The following is a 20,705-nucleotide window of genomic DNA, read 5'->3' on the forward strand; positions in this document are numbered from 1 at the left end:
CATCTTCATTATTTTATATGTATTATTGTCATCATTTATTGTCATTGCTATTGCTATTGTTCATATTGTTATTATTATTGTTATCATTATCGATATTATTATTGTTTAGTCATTGTTGATATTACCATTATTATTATTACTTCTATGACATCACCCAACTAGTTAAACTATATGAATTAGTATCAACGAGAGGAATACATTGAATTGTGTGTGTGTGTGTGTGTGTGTGTGTGTGTGTGTGTGTGTGTGTGTGTGAGTGTGTGAGTGTGTGTGTGTGTGTGTGTGTGTGTGTGTGTGTGTGTGTGTGTGTGTGTGTGTAAAAACAATGCTATATGCAATTTGAGTAATACTAATATTCTGCAAATGTAAAAACAAATATGAATTCTGACTAAAGAATTGGTGCCGAAGGAAACTAAGAAAAGGGATTTGGGTCCACTATCTGGAGTACAGGGCAGGCAAGTGGGGGATCTTATGTTGGTGGATAACTCCTCTGGCAGGGGGCTCCCCTCGTCTCTTTTAATGCACAGCATAGGACACATAATAAGTACACTATCTGGAGTACAGGGCAGGCGAGTGGGGGATCTTATGTTGGTGGATAACTCCTCTGGCAGGGGGCTCCCCTCCTCTCTTTTAATGCACAGCATAGGACACATAATAAGTACACTATCTGGAGTACAGGGCAGGCGAGTGGGGGATCTTATGTTGGTGGATAACTCCTCTGGCAGGGGGCTCCCCTCGTCTCTTTTAATGCACAGCATAGGACACATAATAAGTACACTATCTGGAGTACAGGGCAGGCGAGTGGGGGATCTTATGTTGGTGGATAACTCCTCTGGCAGGGGGCTCCCCTCCTCTCTTTTAATGCACAGCATAGGACACATAATAAGTACACTATCTGGAGTACAGGGCAGGCCAGTGGGGGATCTTATGTTGGTGGATAACTCCTCTGGCAGGGGGCTCCCCTCGTCTCTTTTAATGCACAGCATAGGACACATAATAAGTACACTATCTGGAGTACAGGGCAGGCAAGTGGGGGATCTTATGTTGGTGGATAACTCCTCTGGCAGGGGGCTCCCCTCGTCTCTTTTAATGCACAGCATAGGACACATAATAAGTACACTATCTGGAGTACAGGGCAGGCAAGTGGGGGATCTTATGTTGGTGGATAACTCCTCTGGCAGGGGGCTCCCCTCGTCTCTTTTAATGCACAGCATAGGACACATAATAAGTACACTATCTGGAGTACAGGGCAGGCGAGTGGGGGATCTTATGTTGGTGGATAACTCCTCTGGCAGGGGGCTCCCCTCCTCTCTTTTAATGCACAGCATAGGACACATAATAAGTACACTATCTGGAGTACAGGGCAGGCAAGTGGGGGATCTTATGTTGGTGGATAACTCCTCTGGCAGGGGGCTCCCCTCCTCTCTTTTAATGCACAGCATAGGACACATAATAAGTACACTATCTGGAGTACAGGGCAGGCCAGTGGGGGATCTTATGTTGGTGGATAACTCCTCTGGCAGGGGGCTCCCCTCGTCTCTTTTAATGCACAGCATAGGACACATAATAAGTACACTATCTGGAGTACAGGGCAGGCAAGTGGGGGATCTTATGTTGGTGGATAACTCCTCTGGCAGGGGGCTCCCCTCGTCTCTTTTAATGCACAGCATAGGACACATAATAAGTACACTATCTGGAGTACAGGGCAGGCAAGTGGGGGATCTTATGTTGGTGGATAACTCCTCTGGCAGGGGGCTCCCCTCGTCTCTTTTAATGCACAGCATAGGACACATAATAAGTACACTATCTGGAGTACAGGGCAGGCGAGTGGGGGATCTTATGTTGGTGGATAACTCCTCTGGCAGGGGGCTCCCCTCGTCTCTTTTAATGCACAGCATAGGACACATAATAAGTACACTATCTGGAGTACAGGGCAGGCGAGTGGGGGATCTTATGTTGGTGGATAACTCCTCTGGCAGGGGGCTCCCCTCGTCTCTTTTAATGCACAGCATAGGACACATAATAAGTACACTATCTGGAGTACAGGGCAGGCGAGTGGGGGATCTTATGTTGGTGGATAACTCCTCTGGCAGGGGGCTCCCCTCCTCTCTTTTAATGCACAGCATAGGACACATAATAAGTACACTATCTGGAGTACAGGGCAGGGAATTGGGGGATCTTATGTTGGTGGATAACTCCTCTGGCAGGGGGCTCCCCTCGTCTCTTTTAATGCACAGCATAGGACACATAATAAGTACACTATCTGGAGTACAGGGCAGGTCAGTGGGGGATCTTATGTTGGTGGATAACTCCTCTGGCAGGGGGCTCCCCTCGTCTCTTTTAATGCACAGCATAGGACACATAATAAGTACACTATCTGGAGTACAGGGCAGGTCAGTGGGGGATCTTATGTTGGTGGATAACTCCTCTGGCAGGGGGCTCCCCTCGTCTCTTTTAATGCACAGCATAGGACACATAATAAGTACACTATCTGGAGTACAGGGCAGGCGAGTGGGGGATCTTATGTTGGTGGATAACTCCTCTGGCAGGGGGCTCCCCTCGTCTCTTTTAATGCACAGCATAGGACACATAATAAGTACACTATCTGGAGTACAGGGCAGGTCAGTGGGGGATCTTATGTTGGTGGATAACTCCTCTGGCAGGGGGCTCCCCTCGTCTCTTTTAATGCACAGCATAGGACACATAATAAGTACACTATCTGGAGTACAGGGCAGGCGAGTGGGGGATCTTATGTTGGTGGATAACTCCTCTGGCAGGGGGCTCCCCTCCTCTCTTTTAATGCACAGCATAGGACACATAATAAGTACACTATCTGGAGTACAGGGCAGGGAATTGGGGGATCTTATGTTGGTGGATAACTCCTCTGGCAGGGGGCTCCCCTCGTCTCTTTTAATGCACAGCATAGGACACATAATAAGTACACTATCTGGAGTACAGGGCAGGCAAGTGGGGGATCTTATGTTGGTGGATAACTCCTCTGGCAGGGGGCTCCCCTCCTCTCTTTTAATGCACAGCATAGGACACATAATAAGTCCACTATCTGGAGTACAGGGCAGGCAAGTGGGGGATCTTATGTTGGTGGATAACTCCTCTGGCAGGGGGCTCCCCTCGTCTCTTTTAATGCACAGCATAGGACACATAATAAGTACACTATCTGGAGTACAGGGCAGGCGAGTGGGGGATCTTATGTTGGTGGATAACTCCTCTGGCAGGGGGCTCCCCTCGTCTCTTTTAATGCACAGCATAGGACACATAATAAGTACACTATCTGGAGTACAGGGCAGGCGAGTGGGGGATCTTATGTTGGTGGATAACTCCTCTGGCAGGGGGCTCCCCTCCTCTCTTTTAATGCACAGCATAGGACACATAATAAGTACACTATCTGGAGTACAGGGCAGGGAATTGGGGGATCTTATGTTGGTGGATAACTCCTCTGGCAGGGGGCTCCCCTCGTCTCTTTTAATGCACAGCATAGGACACATAATAAGTACACTATCTGGAGTACAGGGCAGGTCAGTGGGGGATCTTATGTTGGTGGATAACTCCTCTGGCAGGGGGCTCCCCTCGTCTCTTTTAATGCACAGCATAGGACACATAATAAGTACACTATCTGGAGTACAGGGCAGGTCAGTGGGGGATCTTATGTTGGTGGATAACTCCTCTGGCAGGGGGCTCCCCTCGTCTCTTTTAATGCACAGCATAGGACACATAATAAGTACACTATCTGGAGTACAGGGCAGGCGAGTGGGGGATCTTATGTTGGTGGATAACTCCTCTGGCAGGGGGCTCCCCTCCTCTCTTTTAATGCACAGCATAGGACACATAATAAGTACACTATCTGGAGTACAGGGCAGGGAATTGGGGGATCTTATGTTGGTGGATAACTCCTCTGGCAGGGGGCTCCCCTCGTCTCTTTTAATGCACAGCATAGGACACATAATAAGTACACTATCTGGAGTACAGGGCAGGCAAGTGGGGGATCTTATGTTGGTGGATAACTCCTCTGGCAGGGGGCTCCCCTCCTCTCTTTTAATGCACAGCATAGGACACATAATAAGTCCACTATCTGGAGTACAGGGCAGGCAAGTGGGGGATCTTATGTTGGTGGATAACTCCTCTGGCAGGGGGCTCCCCTCGTCTCTTTTAATGCACAGCATAGGACACATAATAAGTACACTATCTGGAGTACAGGGCAGGTCAGTGGGGGATCTTATGTTGGTGGATAACTCCTCTGGCAGGGGGCTCCCCTCGTCTCTTTTAATGCACAGCATAGGACACATAATAAGTACACTATCTGGAGTACAGGGCAGGCAAGTGGGGGATCTTATGTTGGTGGATAACTCCTCTGGCAGGGGGCTCCCCTCCTCTCTTTTAATGCACAGCATAGGACACATAATAAGTACACTATCTGGAGTACAGGGCAGGCAAGTGGGGGATCTTATGTTGGTGGATAACTCCTCTGGCAGGGGGCTCCCCTCGTCTCTTTTAATGCACAGCATAGGACACATAATAAGTACACTATCTGGAGTACAGGGCAGGCAAGTGGGGGATCTTATGTTGGTGGATAACTCCTCTGGCAGGGGGCTCCCCTCGTCTCTTTTAATGCACAGCATAGGACACATAATAAGTACACTATCTGGAGTACAGGGCAGGCGAGTGGGGGATCTTATGTTGGTGGATAACTCCTCTGGCAGGGGGCTCCCCTCGTCTCTTTTAATGCACAGCATAGGACACATAATAAGTACACTATCTGGAGTACAGGGCAGGTCAGTGGGGGATCTTATGTTGGTGGATAACTCCTCTGGCAGGGGGCTCCCCTCGTCTCTTTTAATGCACAGCATAGGACACATAATAAGTACACTATCTGGAGTACAGGGCAGGCAAGTGGGGGATCTTATGTTGGTGGATAACTCCTCTGGCAGGGGGCTCCCCTCGTCTCTTTTAATGCACAGCATAGGACACATAATAAGTACACTATCTGGAGTACAGGGCAGGCGAGTGGGGGATCTTATGTTGGTGGATAACTCCTCTGGCAGGGGGCTCCCCTCGTCTCTTTTAATGCACAGCATAGGACACATAATAAGTACACTATCTGGAGTACAGGGCAGGCGAGTGGGGGATCTTATGTTGGTGGATAACTCCTCTGGCAGGGGGCTCCCCTCCTCTCTTTTAATGCACAGCATAGGACACATAATAAGTACACTATCTGGAGTACAGGGCAGGCGAGTGGGGGATCTTATGTTGGTGGATAACTCCTCTGGCAGGGGGCTCCCCTCGTCTCTTTTAATGCACAGCATAGGACACATAATAAGTACACTATCTGGAGTACAGGGCAGGCAAGTGGGGGATCTTATGTTGGTGGATAACTCCTCTGGCAGGGGGCTCCCCTCGTCTCTTTTAATGCACAGCATAGGACACATAATAAGTACACTATCTGGAGTACAGGGCAGGCGAGTGGGGGATCTTATGTTGGTGGATAACTCCTCTGGCAGGGGGCTCCCCTCGTCTCTTTTAATGCACAGCATAGGACACATAATAAGTACACTATCTGGAGTACAGGGCAGGTCAGTGGGGGATCTTATGTTGGTGGATAACTCCTCTGGCAGGGGGCTCCCCTCGTCTCTTTTAATGCACAGCATAGGACACATAATAAGTACACTATCTGGAGTACAGGGCAGGCAAGTGGGGGATCTTATGTTGGTGGATAACTCCTCTGGCAGGGGGCTCCCCTCGTCTCTTTTAATGCACAGCATAGGACACATAATAAGTACACTATCTGGAGTACAGGGCAGGCGAGTGGGGGATCTTATGTTGGTGGATAACTCCTCTGGCAGGGGGCTCCCCTCCTCTCTTTTAATGCACAGCATAGGACACATAATAAGTACACTATCTGGAGTACAGGGCAGGGAATTGGGGGATCTTATGTTGGTGGATAACTCCTCTGGCAGGGGGCTCCCCTCGTCTCTTTTAATGCACAGCATAGGACACATAATAAGTACACTATCTGGAGTACAGGGCAGGCAAGTGGGGGATCTTATGTTGGTGGATAACTCCTCTGGCAGGGGGCTCCCCTCGTCTCTTTTAATGCACAGCATAGGACACATAATAAGTACACTATCTGGAGTACAGGGCAGGCGAGTGGGGGATCTTATGTTGGTGGATAACTCCTCTGGCAGGGGGCTCCCCTCCTCTCTTTTAATGCACAGCATAGGACACATAATAAGTACACTATCTGGAGTACAGGGCAGGCGAGTGGGGGATCTTATGTTGGTGGATAACTCCTCTGGCAGGGGGCTCCCCTCGTCTCTTTTAATGCACAGCATAGGACACATAATAAGTACACTATCTGGAGTACAGGGCAGGCGAGTGGGGGATCTTATGTTGGTGGATAACTCCTCTGGCAGGGGGCTCCCCTCCTCTCTTTTAATGCACAGCATAGGACACATAATAAGTACACTATCTGGAGTACAGGGCAGGGAATTGGGGGATCTTATGTTGGTGGATAACTCCTCTGGCAGGGGGCTCCCCTCGTCTCTTTTAATGCACAGCATAGGACACATAATAAGTACACTATCTGGAGTACAGGGCAGGCGAGTGGGGGATCTTATGTTGGTGGATAACTCCTCTGGCAGGGGGCTCCCCTCGTCTCTTTTAATGCACAGCATAGGACACATAATAAGTACACTATCTGGAGTACAGGGCAGGCGAGTGGGGGATCTTATGTTGGTGGATAACTCCTCTGGCAGGGGGCTCCCCTCGTCTCTTTTAATGCACAGCATAGGACACATAATAAGTACACTATCTGGAGTACAGGGCAGGCGAGTGGGGGATCTTATGTTGGTGGATAACTCCTCTGGCAGGGGGCTCCCCTCGTCTCTTTTAATGCACAGCATAGGACACATAATAAGTACACTATCTGGAGTACAGGGCAGGCGAGTGGGGGATCTTATGTTGGTGGATAACTCCTCTGGCAGGGGGCTCCCCTCCTCTCTTTTAATGCACAGCATAGGACACATAATAAGTACACTATCTGGAGTACAGGGCAGGCAAGTGGGGGATCTTATGTTGGTGGATAACTCCTCTGGCAGGGGGCTCCCCTCCTCTCTTTTAATGCACAGCATAGGACACATAATAAGTACACTATCTGGAGTACAGGGCAGGCAAGTGGGGGATCTTATGTTGGTGGATAACTCCTCTGGCAGGGGGTTCCCCTCCTCTCTTTTAATGCACAGCATAGGACACATAATAAGGGTGGTCCTCAGGTCCTGTTGATCAGGGGAAGTAGCTCCACAGCCACAGATCCACTATTAACCACTAATATCACAGTCAAAATGAAAGCTTGTTCCCATAGGCACCATAAACTGTTAATAATGTTTAGACAAAAGTGTATATTATATATACTATTATATGTATAGTATTTTTATAGGTGTGTGTGTGTGTGTGTGTGTGTGTGTGTGTGTGTGTGTGTGTGTGTGTGTGTGTGTGTGTGTGTGTGTGTGTGTGTGTGATGGATATGTATGTATTTTGGGTATATGCATGTGTGTATGTATGTGATTGTGTGTGTATGTGTATAGGTATATATATAGATTGTATATATATATATATATATATATATATATATATATATATATATATATATATATATATATATATATAGATATATATATATGTATATATATATGTATATATATAAATTGTATATATGTGTGTGTGTGTATATGTGTGTGTATCTATGTAAGTGTGTGTGAATTTAAATGTATTTTATATAGACAATATATAGCAGCAACCACTGAATTGAATTATATTATATATATTTTTGTATTATATATTGTATATATATATATTGTATATGTATAGGGGTGGGACCTAATAAGTTTACTTCTTCCCACTCCCTTTTGAGCCAATCTTGACATCTACAAAAGATTAGTCACATGTAATGTTTTCAATGTAGGTGTACAAATAATGTATCTATATATTTCTTTTGTATTTTATGTCATTCTCTTGTTTTGTTTGCATGGCTCAAAATAAACCCATTCATTCATTCATTCATTCATTCATTCATTCATTCATGTTTAGTGTATTTATAGTAAATATATGTTTAGTTTATTAAAATTAAATACATGTTTTTGTATTAATATTAAATACATGTTTAGTGTATAAATGTTAAATACATGTTTAGTGTATAAATATTAAATACATGTTTAGTGTATAAATATTAAATACATGTTTAGTGTATGATTATTAAATACATGTTTAGTGTATGAATATTAAATATATGTTTAGTGTATGAATATTAAATAGATGTTTAGTGTATAAATATTAAATATATGTTTAGGGTACAAATAGTAAAAATATGTTTAGTGTATTAATATTAAAAACTATGTTTAGTGTATGAATGACCAGACTTATGAAGAGGGAATGTGTACCCTCCAGTGGACTTCTGCCGCAACTGCACACAAATAAATTAATTATTTCCGAGTGTGCCTTATTTAGAGAATATTAAATACATGTTTACAGTGTGAATATTAAATATATGATTATTATATGAATATTAAATGTGTTTAGTATATGATTATTAAATACATGTTTAGTGTATAAATATTAAATACAAGTTTAGTGTATTAATATTAAATAAATGTTTACTGTATAAATATTAAAGACATGTTTAGTGTATGAATATTAAATACATGTTTAGTGTATGAATATTAAATACATGTTTAGTTTATTAAAATTAAATAAATGTTTTTGTATTAATATTAAATACATGTTTGCTGTATAAATATTAAATACATGTTTGGTGTATTAATATTAAGTATATTAAATATGTGTTTGGTTTATTAAAATTAAATACATGTTTTTTAATGTATTTAATATACACATGTTTAGTGTACAAATAGTAAAAATATGTTTAGTGTATTAATATTAAAAACTATGTTTAGTGTATGGCTGACCAGACTTATTAAGAGGGAATGTGCGCCCTCCTGTGGACTTCTGCCGCAACTGCACACAAATAAATTAATTATTTCCGAGTGTGCCTTATTTAGAGAATAATAAATACATGTTTACTGTATGAATATTAAATATATGATTAGTATATGATTACATATATGTTTGGTATATGATTATTAAATACATGTTCAGTGTATTAATATTAAATACATGTTTAGTGTATGAATATTTCAGTGTATAAATATTAAATACATGTTTAGTGTATAAATATTAAATACAAGTTTAGTGTATGAATATTAAATACATGTTTAGTGTATTAATATTAAATACATGTTTAGTGTATGAATATTAAATACAAGTTTAGTGTATAAATATTAAATACATGTTTAGTGTATAAATAATAAATACATATTTAGTGTATGAATATTAAATGCATGTTTAGTGTATGAATATTAAATACAAGTTTAGTGTATGAATATTAAATACATGTTTAGTGTATGAATATTAAATACATGTTTAGTGTATAAATATTAAATACATGTTTAGTGTATAAATAATAAATACATATTTAGTGTATGAATATTAAATGCATGTTTAGTGTATGAATATTAAATACATTGTAACTCCCTCCACATAGCACTGACACAAAGGCTTTCTTGAACTGATTTATTGAAGGCTTTCTTTCCCTTCAATTCACCGTGAAAACTGTTAATAAAATAAAGCAAGTTACAAACGTAAAAATAACATGCGCAGCATATGGCTCAAACATTTACCGAAATAAAATACAAACAGAAATGACAAATACCTCGTTGGCCTGCATGCTTCTTTTAGGAGGAAATGGTGATCTTCTGGCTCTTGTGGCCCAAACGCTGAAAGTCCTTGTGACACTTTTTAGTCCTTGTAACCATCAGTCGCTCTCTTTATCCCTTCTCATTGCATCAAACAGATGTTCCTCATACCCGGAAGTAGCTTCTTTATATCCGTTCACAGACCAATCGAGACACTTCAAAACAAACACATGCCCACAAACCCAACAAAAAGGCATGAAATTACATTTTTAACCATAGTGACTTAAATAAAGCCTTCTTATGAGCTTTTATACATTTTAATTTAAATTCCCTTTTGTGAACTTAACTTATTCTGTTTTTAGAGAAATAAAACAAATTATAATTATTAGTCGCAACAGTTACATACATGTTTAGTGTATTAATATTAAATACATGTTTAGTGTATTAATATTAAATAAATGTTTACTGTATTAATATTAAAGACATGTTTAGTGTATAAATATTAAATACATGTTTAGTGTATTAATATTAAATACATGTTTAGTGTATGAATATTAAATACAAGTTTAGTGTATGAATATTAACTACATGTTTAGTGTATGAATATTAAATACATGTTTAGTGTATAAATATTAAATACATGTTTAGTGTATAAATATTAAATACAAGTTTAGTGTATGAATATTAAATACATGTTTAGTGTATTAATATTAAATATATATTTTGTTTATTAAAATTAAATACATGTTTTGTATTAATATTAAATACATGTTTAGTGTATAAATATTTAGTACATGTTTACTGTATTAATATTAAATACATGTTTAGTGTATGAATAATAACTACATGTTTAGTGTATGAATATTAAATACATGTTTAGTGTATAAATATTAAATACATGTTTAGTGTATTAATATTAAATATATGTTTAGTTTATTAAAAATTAAATACATGTTTTTGTATTAATATTAAATACATGTTTAGTGTATAAATATTAAATACATGTTTAGTGTATTAATATCAAATACATTTTTACTGTATGAATGTTAAATAAATGTTTAATGTATAAATATTAAATATATGTTTAGTTTATTAAAATTAAATACATGTTTTTGTATTAATATTAAATACATGTTTAGTGTATTAATATTAAAAACATGTTTAGTGTATAAATGTTAAATACATGTTTAGTGTATTAATATTAAATATATGTTTAGTTTATTAAAATTAAATACATGTTTTTGTATTAATATTTAATACAAGTTTACTGTATTAATATTAAATACATGTTTAGTGTATAAATAATAACTACATGTTTAGTGTATTAATATTAAATATATGTTTAGTTTATTAAAATTAAATACATGTTTTTGTATTAATATTAAATACATATTAAGTGTAAGAATAATAACTACATGTTTATTGTATGAATATTAAATACATGGTTAGTGTATAAATATTAAATACATGTTTACTGTATTAATATTAAATACATATTTAGTGTATAAATAATAACTACATGTTTAGTGTATGAATATTAAATACATGTTCAGTGTATAAATCTTAAATACATGTTTAGTGTATTAATATTAAATAAATGTTTAGTTTAATAAAATTAAATACATGTTTTTGTATTAATATTAAATACATGTTTAGTGTATAAACATTAAATACATGTTTAATGTATTAATATTAAAAACATATTTAGTGTATTAATGTTAAATACATGTTTAGTGTATAAATATTAAATATATGTTTAGTTTATTAAAATTAAATACATGTTTTTGTATTAATATTAAATACATGTTTAGTGTATTAATATTAAATACATGTTTAGTGTATGAATATTAAATACATGTTTGTGTATGAATATTAAATACATGTTTAGTGTATTAATATTAAATATATGTTTAGTTTATTAAACTTAAATACATGTTTTTGTATTAATATTAAATACATGTTTAGTGTATGAATATTAAATACATGTTTAGTGTATTAATATTAAATACATGTTTAGTTAATTAATATTAAATACATGTTTAGTGTATAAATAATAACTAAATGTTTAGTGTATGAATATTAAATACATGTTTAGTGTATTAATATTAAATACATGTTTAGTGTATAAATAATAACTACATGTTTAGTGTATGAATATTAAATACATGTTAAGTATATAAATATTAAATACATGTTTAGTGTATAAATATTAAATACATGTTTAGTGTATAAATATCAAATACATGTTTAGTGTATTAATATTAAATATGTGTTTACTTTGTTAAAATTAAATAAATGTTTTTGTATTAATATTAAATACATGTTTAGTGTATAAATATTAAATACATGTTTAGTGTATTAATATTAAATACATGTTTAGTGTATAAATATAAGTGTATGAGAAACCAAACTTATGTAAAAAAAAATAAAAGAAACAAAAAAAAAGGAAAAAGAGAGAGAGAGAGACAGAGAGGACCGGACTTATTAAGAGGGAACGTGCGCCCTCCTGTGGACTTCTGCCGCAACTGCACACATAAAGAAATTCATTATTTCCAAGTGTGCCTTATTTAGAGGATAATAAATACATGTTTACTGTATGAATATTAAATATATGATTAGTGTATGATTACATATACGTTTAGTATATGATTATTAAAAACATGTTCAGTGTATTAATATTAAATACATGTTTAGTGGATATATAATAAATACATATTTAGTGTATTAATATTAAATACATGTTTAGTGTATTAATATTGTCACAACCACTGGCTCGTTAGTGGCTGTAACATTAAGGGAGACCACACCGATTTGTACATTTTAGCCAACAGATCTTTTATTTTACAACATGTATCAGTGATCAGTAATGTGAATTAACCAAGGAATGTATCAGTAAATGAGTGTTGTCCCAAAAGGGTGCAAGTGTGGTGCTAATCCCGGCCGTCGTTGCCGTGACCATACGGTCACCAAACGAATGTGCCTGTGGGACGAGAGAGAGAGAGAGAGAGCATGCTGATGGGAGGCCTTTTATAGGCCGCCCAATCAGCAGCCCTCTGAGATGTTGCACGTCTTCACAGACCAGCTCCACCTGCGGGTCGGAGGACCAAAGTGCCCCAAACACTAACCGGCAGAGCCGGGCATGACATCCCCCCCCTTAAAAACAGAGACCCGTGTTAACTGGGTCACTGAAGCACCATCAAAAATAGAAAACAAAAAACTACAGTAGCCCCAGTAGCTATATTCTAGTCCCACTGACGCACCTCCCCTCCACCCCAGACCAACCAGAACCCAAACCATCCCAAACACCCTCCTTACCCTCCGACCTTCCCTGCACCCAGCAAATCCTGGTACCCGGACAGCGACCTTTAAGGGAAACAGAGAAAACCCGCAGGTTAGGAGTGAGTGGAGATGATTAGACCTCCTGGTCCAGAGCCCGAGAGAGCGCATCAGCCATTACATTTTCCACCCCGCGAATATGGCGGATCAACAGGTGGAATGGCTGCAGAAACAGTGCCCAGCGCAACAGGCGCTGGTTGGTGGACCCTTTGAAAGACTGTAGAAAAGTGAGAGGGTTGTGATCTGAGTAGACCACAATTGGATGGAGACCCCCTCCCACATAGACTTCAAAGTGTTGCAATGCCCAAAGCAATGCTAATGCTTCCTTTTCAATCACTGAATAATTAAATTGGTATTTGTTGAATTTTTTTGAAAAATAGCAAACCGGTCTGGCTACTCCATCATCATCAGCCTGCAGGAGGACCGCACCTGCTCCCACCTGGCTTGCATCCACCTGCAGCTGGAATGGCAGATCCAGTTTGGGTGCAGCCAGGACCGGAGCTGATGTTAACAAAAGCTTTGCATTCTGGAAAGCCTGCTGACACTCCTCCGACCAAATGAATTTGGCGCCACCCTTCAACAAATTGGTCAGAGGAGATACAACAGTTGAAAAATTGCAGCAAAAATTGCGGTAGTACCCGATCATACCCAAAAAGCGCATAAGTTCTTTCTTCGTCGCCGGCACAGGGAAATTATCAATAGCTGCCACCTTTGCGTTAACGGGCCGCACCATCCCCTGGCCGACTACTTTACCCAAATAGACGACTGTGGCACGCGCAAAAATCGCATTTCGCTAAATTTACTGTGAGGTTTGCTGCCACCAACCTCTGGAAAAGCGCTCGAATGCGAGCCAAATGTTCGTCCCAACTGTCTGAATGACAAACGGCGTCGTCCAAATAAACCGCGCACCCCTGCAGCCCCCCAACGACCCTATTCATGAGCCGTTGGAAGGCTGCAGGAGCATTCCGCAAACCGAAGCTCATTCGAGTATACGAGTACAAACCGGAAGAGGTCATGAATGCAGATATCTCCTGCGCTCTCTGCGTCAAAGGCACTTGATAGTAACCTTTCAATAAATCAAATTTGCTGACATAACGAGCACTCCCAACCTGATCCACACAGTCCTCGATACGTGGCAATGGAAAAGAATCTGGTCTAGTCACAGCATTTACTTTCCTATAATCCGTACAGAATCTATAGGTGTTATCTGACTTTTTCACCAGTAGACATGGCGATGCCCAACTGGAGTAAGATGGCTTGGCGAGACCATGATCAAGCAGATACTGCACACTGTCCTCCATACTCTTCTGTTTATCGGGAGCCACTCGATAAAATCTTTGTCGTATTGGGCGGGCACCCTGTGTGTCAATGTCATGTTCAATTAGTGTGGTACAGGTTGGAGTGTCGGAAAACAAAGGCAAAAACTCAAAAATCAAATCCGACAACTGTTTACGCTGTACCTCACTTAAATGACCGAGGAGACTATTTAGCTCCTTTAACTGCTGAGTATTATCCAAGCGCCCGTGTAACACTGCGCGCACTTCATCCCAAGCTGCCACCTCCGGCCAGTTGAGCGGTTCCCCAACCCCAACGGCTAGACCCACTGGACTCGCAGCAATCCCACCCGCCTTGTCGGAACCTGCAGAGTGGTAAGGCTTGAGTAAATTCACATGACACAGTTGCTGTGATCGTTTACGATCAGGAGTTGACAGTAAATAATTGAGATCTGACACTTGGCTCATAACCGTAAATGGACCAGAGTATTTTGCTGTAAATGGTGACCCCGGGTTGGGCAGCAAAGCTAAAACTTGATCACCTGGATTGAAAACTCTGATCTTCGCTTTACGGTCATAACGCAGCTTCATTTTCACCTGAGCTTTAGTCAAATGCTCGGTTGCCTCTTTCCATGCAAGCAACAGCCTACGACGAAAACCATCTACATACTCAGTGAAACTGACGGGAGTGTTCTGCAGATCCAGATTGGCATTTAAAACAGACAGTGAGGTCCGGACTTTGTGGCCAAAGACTAGGTCATTTGGACTAAAACCAGTGCTTTCTTGAACTACACCACGCGCAGACAACAAGAGCCATGGCAACGCCTCCTCCCAATCTCTCCGCATCTCAACACAGTAAGCGCGCAAGAGAGACTTCAACGTGGCATGCCAGCGATCCAATGCCCCCTGACTCTGTGCGTGATACGCGCTGCTCAAATTGTGCTTCACCTGCATCGACTTCAACGCTGCAGCAAATGTTCTGGAGGTAAAGTTAGACCCTCTGTCGCTCTGAATTACCTTTGGAATGCCAAAGACAGAAATGAATTTAGACAAACATTTCAATATTGACCTTGTGGTAATTGTTCTCAAGGCATACGCTGCTGGATACCGAGTGGCCTGGCACATGATGGTAAAGAGGTACACACAACCAGATTTCGAAGGGGGTAGTGGACCTACACAATCAATAATGAGATGCTCAAATGGTGTGCCAACAGACGGAATAGGTTGAAGTGGTGCAGGTTTAATGGGAGTACTCTGTTTCGCAACCTGGCAAACATGACATGCTTTGACAAATCTAGATACATGGCGTTTCATCCGTGGCCAGTAAAAATGTTCCAAAAGACGTCGGTAGGTTTTCTTAACTCCAAAATGCCCAGACTCTGCTCCATGGGCTGTTCTCAAAATCAAATCACGGTATTTGTCAGGTACCATCACTTGAATCACCTGACCTGCCACTTCAGGATCAACACCTGGCAACCACGTATGCAGCAAAACGCCATTCTGAATGAAGTAACCCATCGTTGGATCAGTAGAAACTAAGGAAAAATATTTCTCAAAGCTCTGATCATTCTTTTGTGCCTCAATTAAATCTTGACATGACAGAGGTTCGGGCAGCTCAGGAACAAAAATAGGCACAGATTTGGACACATCCGACGATTGCGCCTGCGTGCGAGACATTGCCCTAGTCACAGCACAAGCAGTAAACACTTCTGGGAATTCTTAACACGCGTCTGGCTCCTCTACAGATAGCGGTACAGGTGTAACAACTGGAGGTGAAGAAACTAAACACCCACCCAAATTGTTCCCCAGAATTACATGGATATCCTGTATAGGCAGAGACGGTCTCACAGCAATAGTCACCTCCCCATTCACAAATCCTGAACACAAGTGAATTTTGTGCAACGGTACAGAAAATGACTGCATGCCTATTCCTCTAATCAAAACACATTTCCCAGTGTCAGATGCTGTGGAAAATGGCAAAACTGCTCCAGAAATGAAACTCTCAGATGCCCCAGTGTCTCTTAAGATTTTAACTGGAACTTTTTGTGTCTCTCCAACCAATGACACCCAGCCATCACTAATGAATGGAGCGAAATCAGACGCAGCTGACTCTACTGATTTCGTCTGCTCGTCTGACACAGATGCACCATCTTCAATCACTTGCTCACAATGAACTTCCAAACGAGGTAACGGTGTTAGATCAGAGACGCCAAAATCAACTGGATGCACAACAGAAACACACCCAGCTACCTTGGCATTAGATTTACGGCCTTTCAACAGCGGGCAGTCCTTTTTCCAATGTCCCTCCTGCAAACAGTAATGACATTTATCCGTCGGGCTTGGGCGAGATTTCTACTTCCATTATCAAATTTAGGAACATTACTGGAATTGCCATAATTGGATCGATTTGAACTACGACCATAACGAGGAGGAGAACGTTGTGGAGGAGAACGAGCAGGATCATAACGTTGGTGGCTATTATACCGTGGAGGACTGCTGTAAGGCTTACGTTTATGAGTCAACACAAAGGTATCAGCAAGCGAGGCTGCCTCCTCCACTGACTTTGCCTTTTGCTCATTAATGTAGGTTGCAATTCGATCTGGTACAATGTTCTTAAACTGCTCCAAAATCAACAAATCACGCAAATTTTCGTAAGTTGAGACAGACTCTGAAGTGAGCCACCGGTTAAAATAAGTACTCAACTCTCTTGCCACTTCAGCATGGGTCTGATTATCACGTTTACGCCAGTTTCTGAAACGTTGTCTGTAAGCTTCTGGATTCAGTTCATAACATTTCAAGACCGCTTTTTTCACCTCAGCATACTTGTGCCTATCAACAGGTGTTAATGCCAAGTATGCCTCCCGTGCGCGTCCTACTAGTACAGTTTGCAAAAGCACCGTTCTATCCTCTTCACTCCACTTTTTGTCAGAGGCCATCTGTTCAAACAGTGAGAAAAACACGTCTGGGTCACGTTCGTCAAACTTTGGAACATACTTTACCATGCTATCCATACTTGACCCGGACAGATTTCCACTAATCTTACCTTCTGACATTAGTTTCAAACGATCCTGTTCAATTTTAATTTTCTCAAGCTGTACTGTAAGGTCCATTTCACCTTTTTTCAAATCCATTTCTTTTTCAAATTTGAGTCTCTCCATATCTGCTTGCTGTTGCAATTCTCGTTCTAATTTGATTTTTTCCAGTTCAAAAAGACGTTCTTTCTCCTTAGCCTGTTGCGCCCACTCAAAACTCAAGTGCCTTCATCTCTCTTTGTTGCTCAAAAGTCAGTATGCCTACCCTCTCTGACTGCATAGGCTCTGACATACCCTTCACATGAGCGTCACCACCTTTTCCTGAAGGCAAAATGCTCTGCTTACACAAAAACTTGTGAATGGAGTCACGCAAGGGTCCCTTCTTACCAGTTCTAATGGCTGATGACAATTCCATGCCATACTTTTCTGCCAATTGCAACAACTGTTCCTTATTAAGGGCAAACAACAATTTCTCAGATGGTGCTTCCACAAAAGCCTCCATCCTGCTCAACCCAGGCCGTCAGTACCAATCTGGCCACTGTACCAAACCAACAATGAAACTACTGAAAAAACAAACCAACCAAAAACTAGCTCTAATTACGCTAGGCTCTCTCTCTCCAACCAATCCAACCAGGTCTCTAAAACATTACAGTTATGTTAACACAGCAAACTAACCTCGGAGCATCCCCCTAAACATTTTCCCCCCACTAGACTAATCTATTTTCACACAGAGCCCGAGGACGAGGATCATTTACTCACCACTACCTGTGGAGACGTACCATCCCGACAAAGCCGATTCAGCCGTTTCTCCAAGGCGGTGCCCTCGCCCAGGCTCTGTGACAGCAGGAACCTAGAACCCGTACTAGATGGGGATAAAGGCGACAGCTCCTAAGAGGCTGAATGCAATGCTACAAACTGCAATGAAACTAAACCAAGATGGCTGGAACAAACAATTCAGTGTCTACCTACACTTGCACGGTCAAACAAAGCCTCAAAAGTACAAATCAGTAGATCCCCCAATTAACTAACTGATAACAGGCCCCAACTGACTATCAGCAGTTCACAATTAGTAACTCAGCTCTACTCACCTTCCTACGCTCCAAAAGCCAGTAGAAGGAATACTCAATACAAAGAGCTCTACGCACCTTCCTACGCTGCCATAGCCAGTAGAAGGAATTACCATAGCCTAAAGTTACTACCAAAGATCGGACGAGCCCCCATATGTCACAACCACTGGCTTGTTAGTGGCTGTAACATTAAGGGAGACCACACCGATTTGTACATTTTAGCCAACAGATCTTTTATTTACAACATGTATCAGTGATCAGTAATGTGAATTAACCAAGGAATGTATCAGTAAATGAGTGTTGTCCAAAAAGGTGCAAGTGTGGTGCTAATCCCGGCCGTCGTTGCCGTGACCATACGGTCACCAAACGAATGTGCCTGTGGGACGAGAGAGAGAGAGAGAGAGCATGCTGATGGGAGGCCTTTTATAGGCCGCCCAATCAGCAGCCCTCTGAGATGTTGCACGTCTTCACAGACCAGCTCCACCTGCGGGTCGGAGGACCAAAGTGCCCCAAACACTAACCGGCAGAGCCGGGCATGACATACACTAAACATGTATTAAATATTCATACACTAAACATTTATTTAATATTCATTCAATAAACATGTAGTTATTATTCTTACACTTAATATGTATTTAATATTAATACAAAAACATGTATTTAATTTTAATAAACTAATCATATATTTAATATTAATACACTAAACATGTATTTAATATTAATACACTAAACCTGTATTTAATATTTATACACTAAAAGTGTATTTAATATTAATACACTAAACATGTATTTAATATTAATACACTAAACATGTATTTAATATTTATACACTAAACATGTATTTAATATTCATACACTAGACATGTATTTAATATTAATACACTAAACATGTATTTAATATTTATACACTAAACATGTATTTAATATTTATACACTAAACATGTATTTAACATTAATACACTAAACATGTATTTAATATTTATACACTAAACATGTATTTAATATTAATACACTAAATATGTATTTATTATATATCCACTAAACATGTATTTAATATTCATAAACTAAACATGTATTTAATATTAATAAACTAATCATATATTTAATATTAATACACTAAACATGTATTTAATATTAATACACTAAACCTGTATTTAATATTTATACACTAAAAGTGTATTTAATATTAATACACTAAACATGTATTTAATATTAATACACTAAACATGTATTTAATATTTATACACTAAACATGTATTTAATATTCATACACTACACATGTATTTAATATTAATACACTAAACATGTATTTAATATTTATACACTAAACATGTATTTAATATTTATACACTAAACATGTATTTAACATTAATACACTAAACATGTATTTAACATTAATACACTAAACATGTATTTAATATTAATACACTAAATATGTATTTATTATATATCCACTAAACATGTATTTAATATTCATAAACTAAACATGTATTTAATATTAATACAAAACATGTATGCAAGTTAAATAAACTAAACATATATTTACTCTTAATACACTAAACATGTATTTAATATTTATACAGTAAACATGTATTGAATATTCATACACTAAATAAATGATAAATGGGTTGTACTTGTATAGCGCTTTTCTACCTTCAAGGTACTCAAAGCGCTTTGACACTACTTCCACATTTACCCATTCACACACACATTCACACACTGATGGAGGGAGCTGCCATGCAAGGCGCCAACCAGCACCCATCAGGAGCAAGGGTGAAGTGTCTTGCTCAGGACACAACGGACGTGACGAGGATGGTTCTAGGTGGGATTTGAACCAGGGACCCTCAGGTTGCGCACGGCCACTCTTCCACTGCGCCACGCCGTCCCACTAAACATGTATTTAATATTACACAAAACATGTATTTAATATTCATACACTAAACATGTATTTAATATTTATACACTAAACATGTATTTAATATTAATACAAAAACATGTATTTAATTTTAATAAACTAAACATATATTTAATATTAATACACTAATCATGTATTTAATATTTATACACTAAATATGTATTTAATAGTTATACACTAATCATGTATTTAATATTAATACACTAATCATGTATTTAATATTTATACACTAAATATGTATTTAATATTCATACACTTAACATGTATTTAATATTTATACACGAAACATGTATTTAATATTTATACACTAAACATGTATTTAA

Source organism: Nerophis ophidion, unplaced genomic scaffold (genome assembly GCF_033978795.1).
Source record: "Nerophis ophidion isolate RoL-2023_Sa unplaced genomic scaffold, RoL_Noph_v1.0 HiC_scaffold_136, whole genome shotgun sequence".
Classification (NCBI taxonomy): Eukaryota; Metazoa; Chordata; class Actinopteri; order Syngnathiformes; family Syngnathidae; genus Nerophis; species Nerophis ophidion.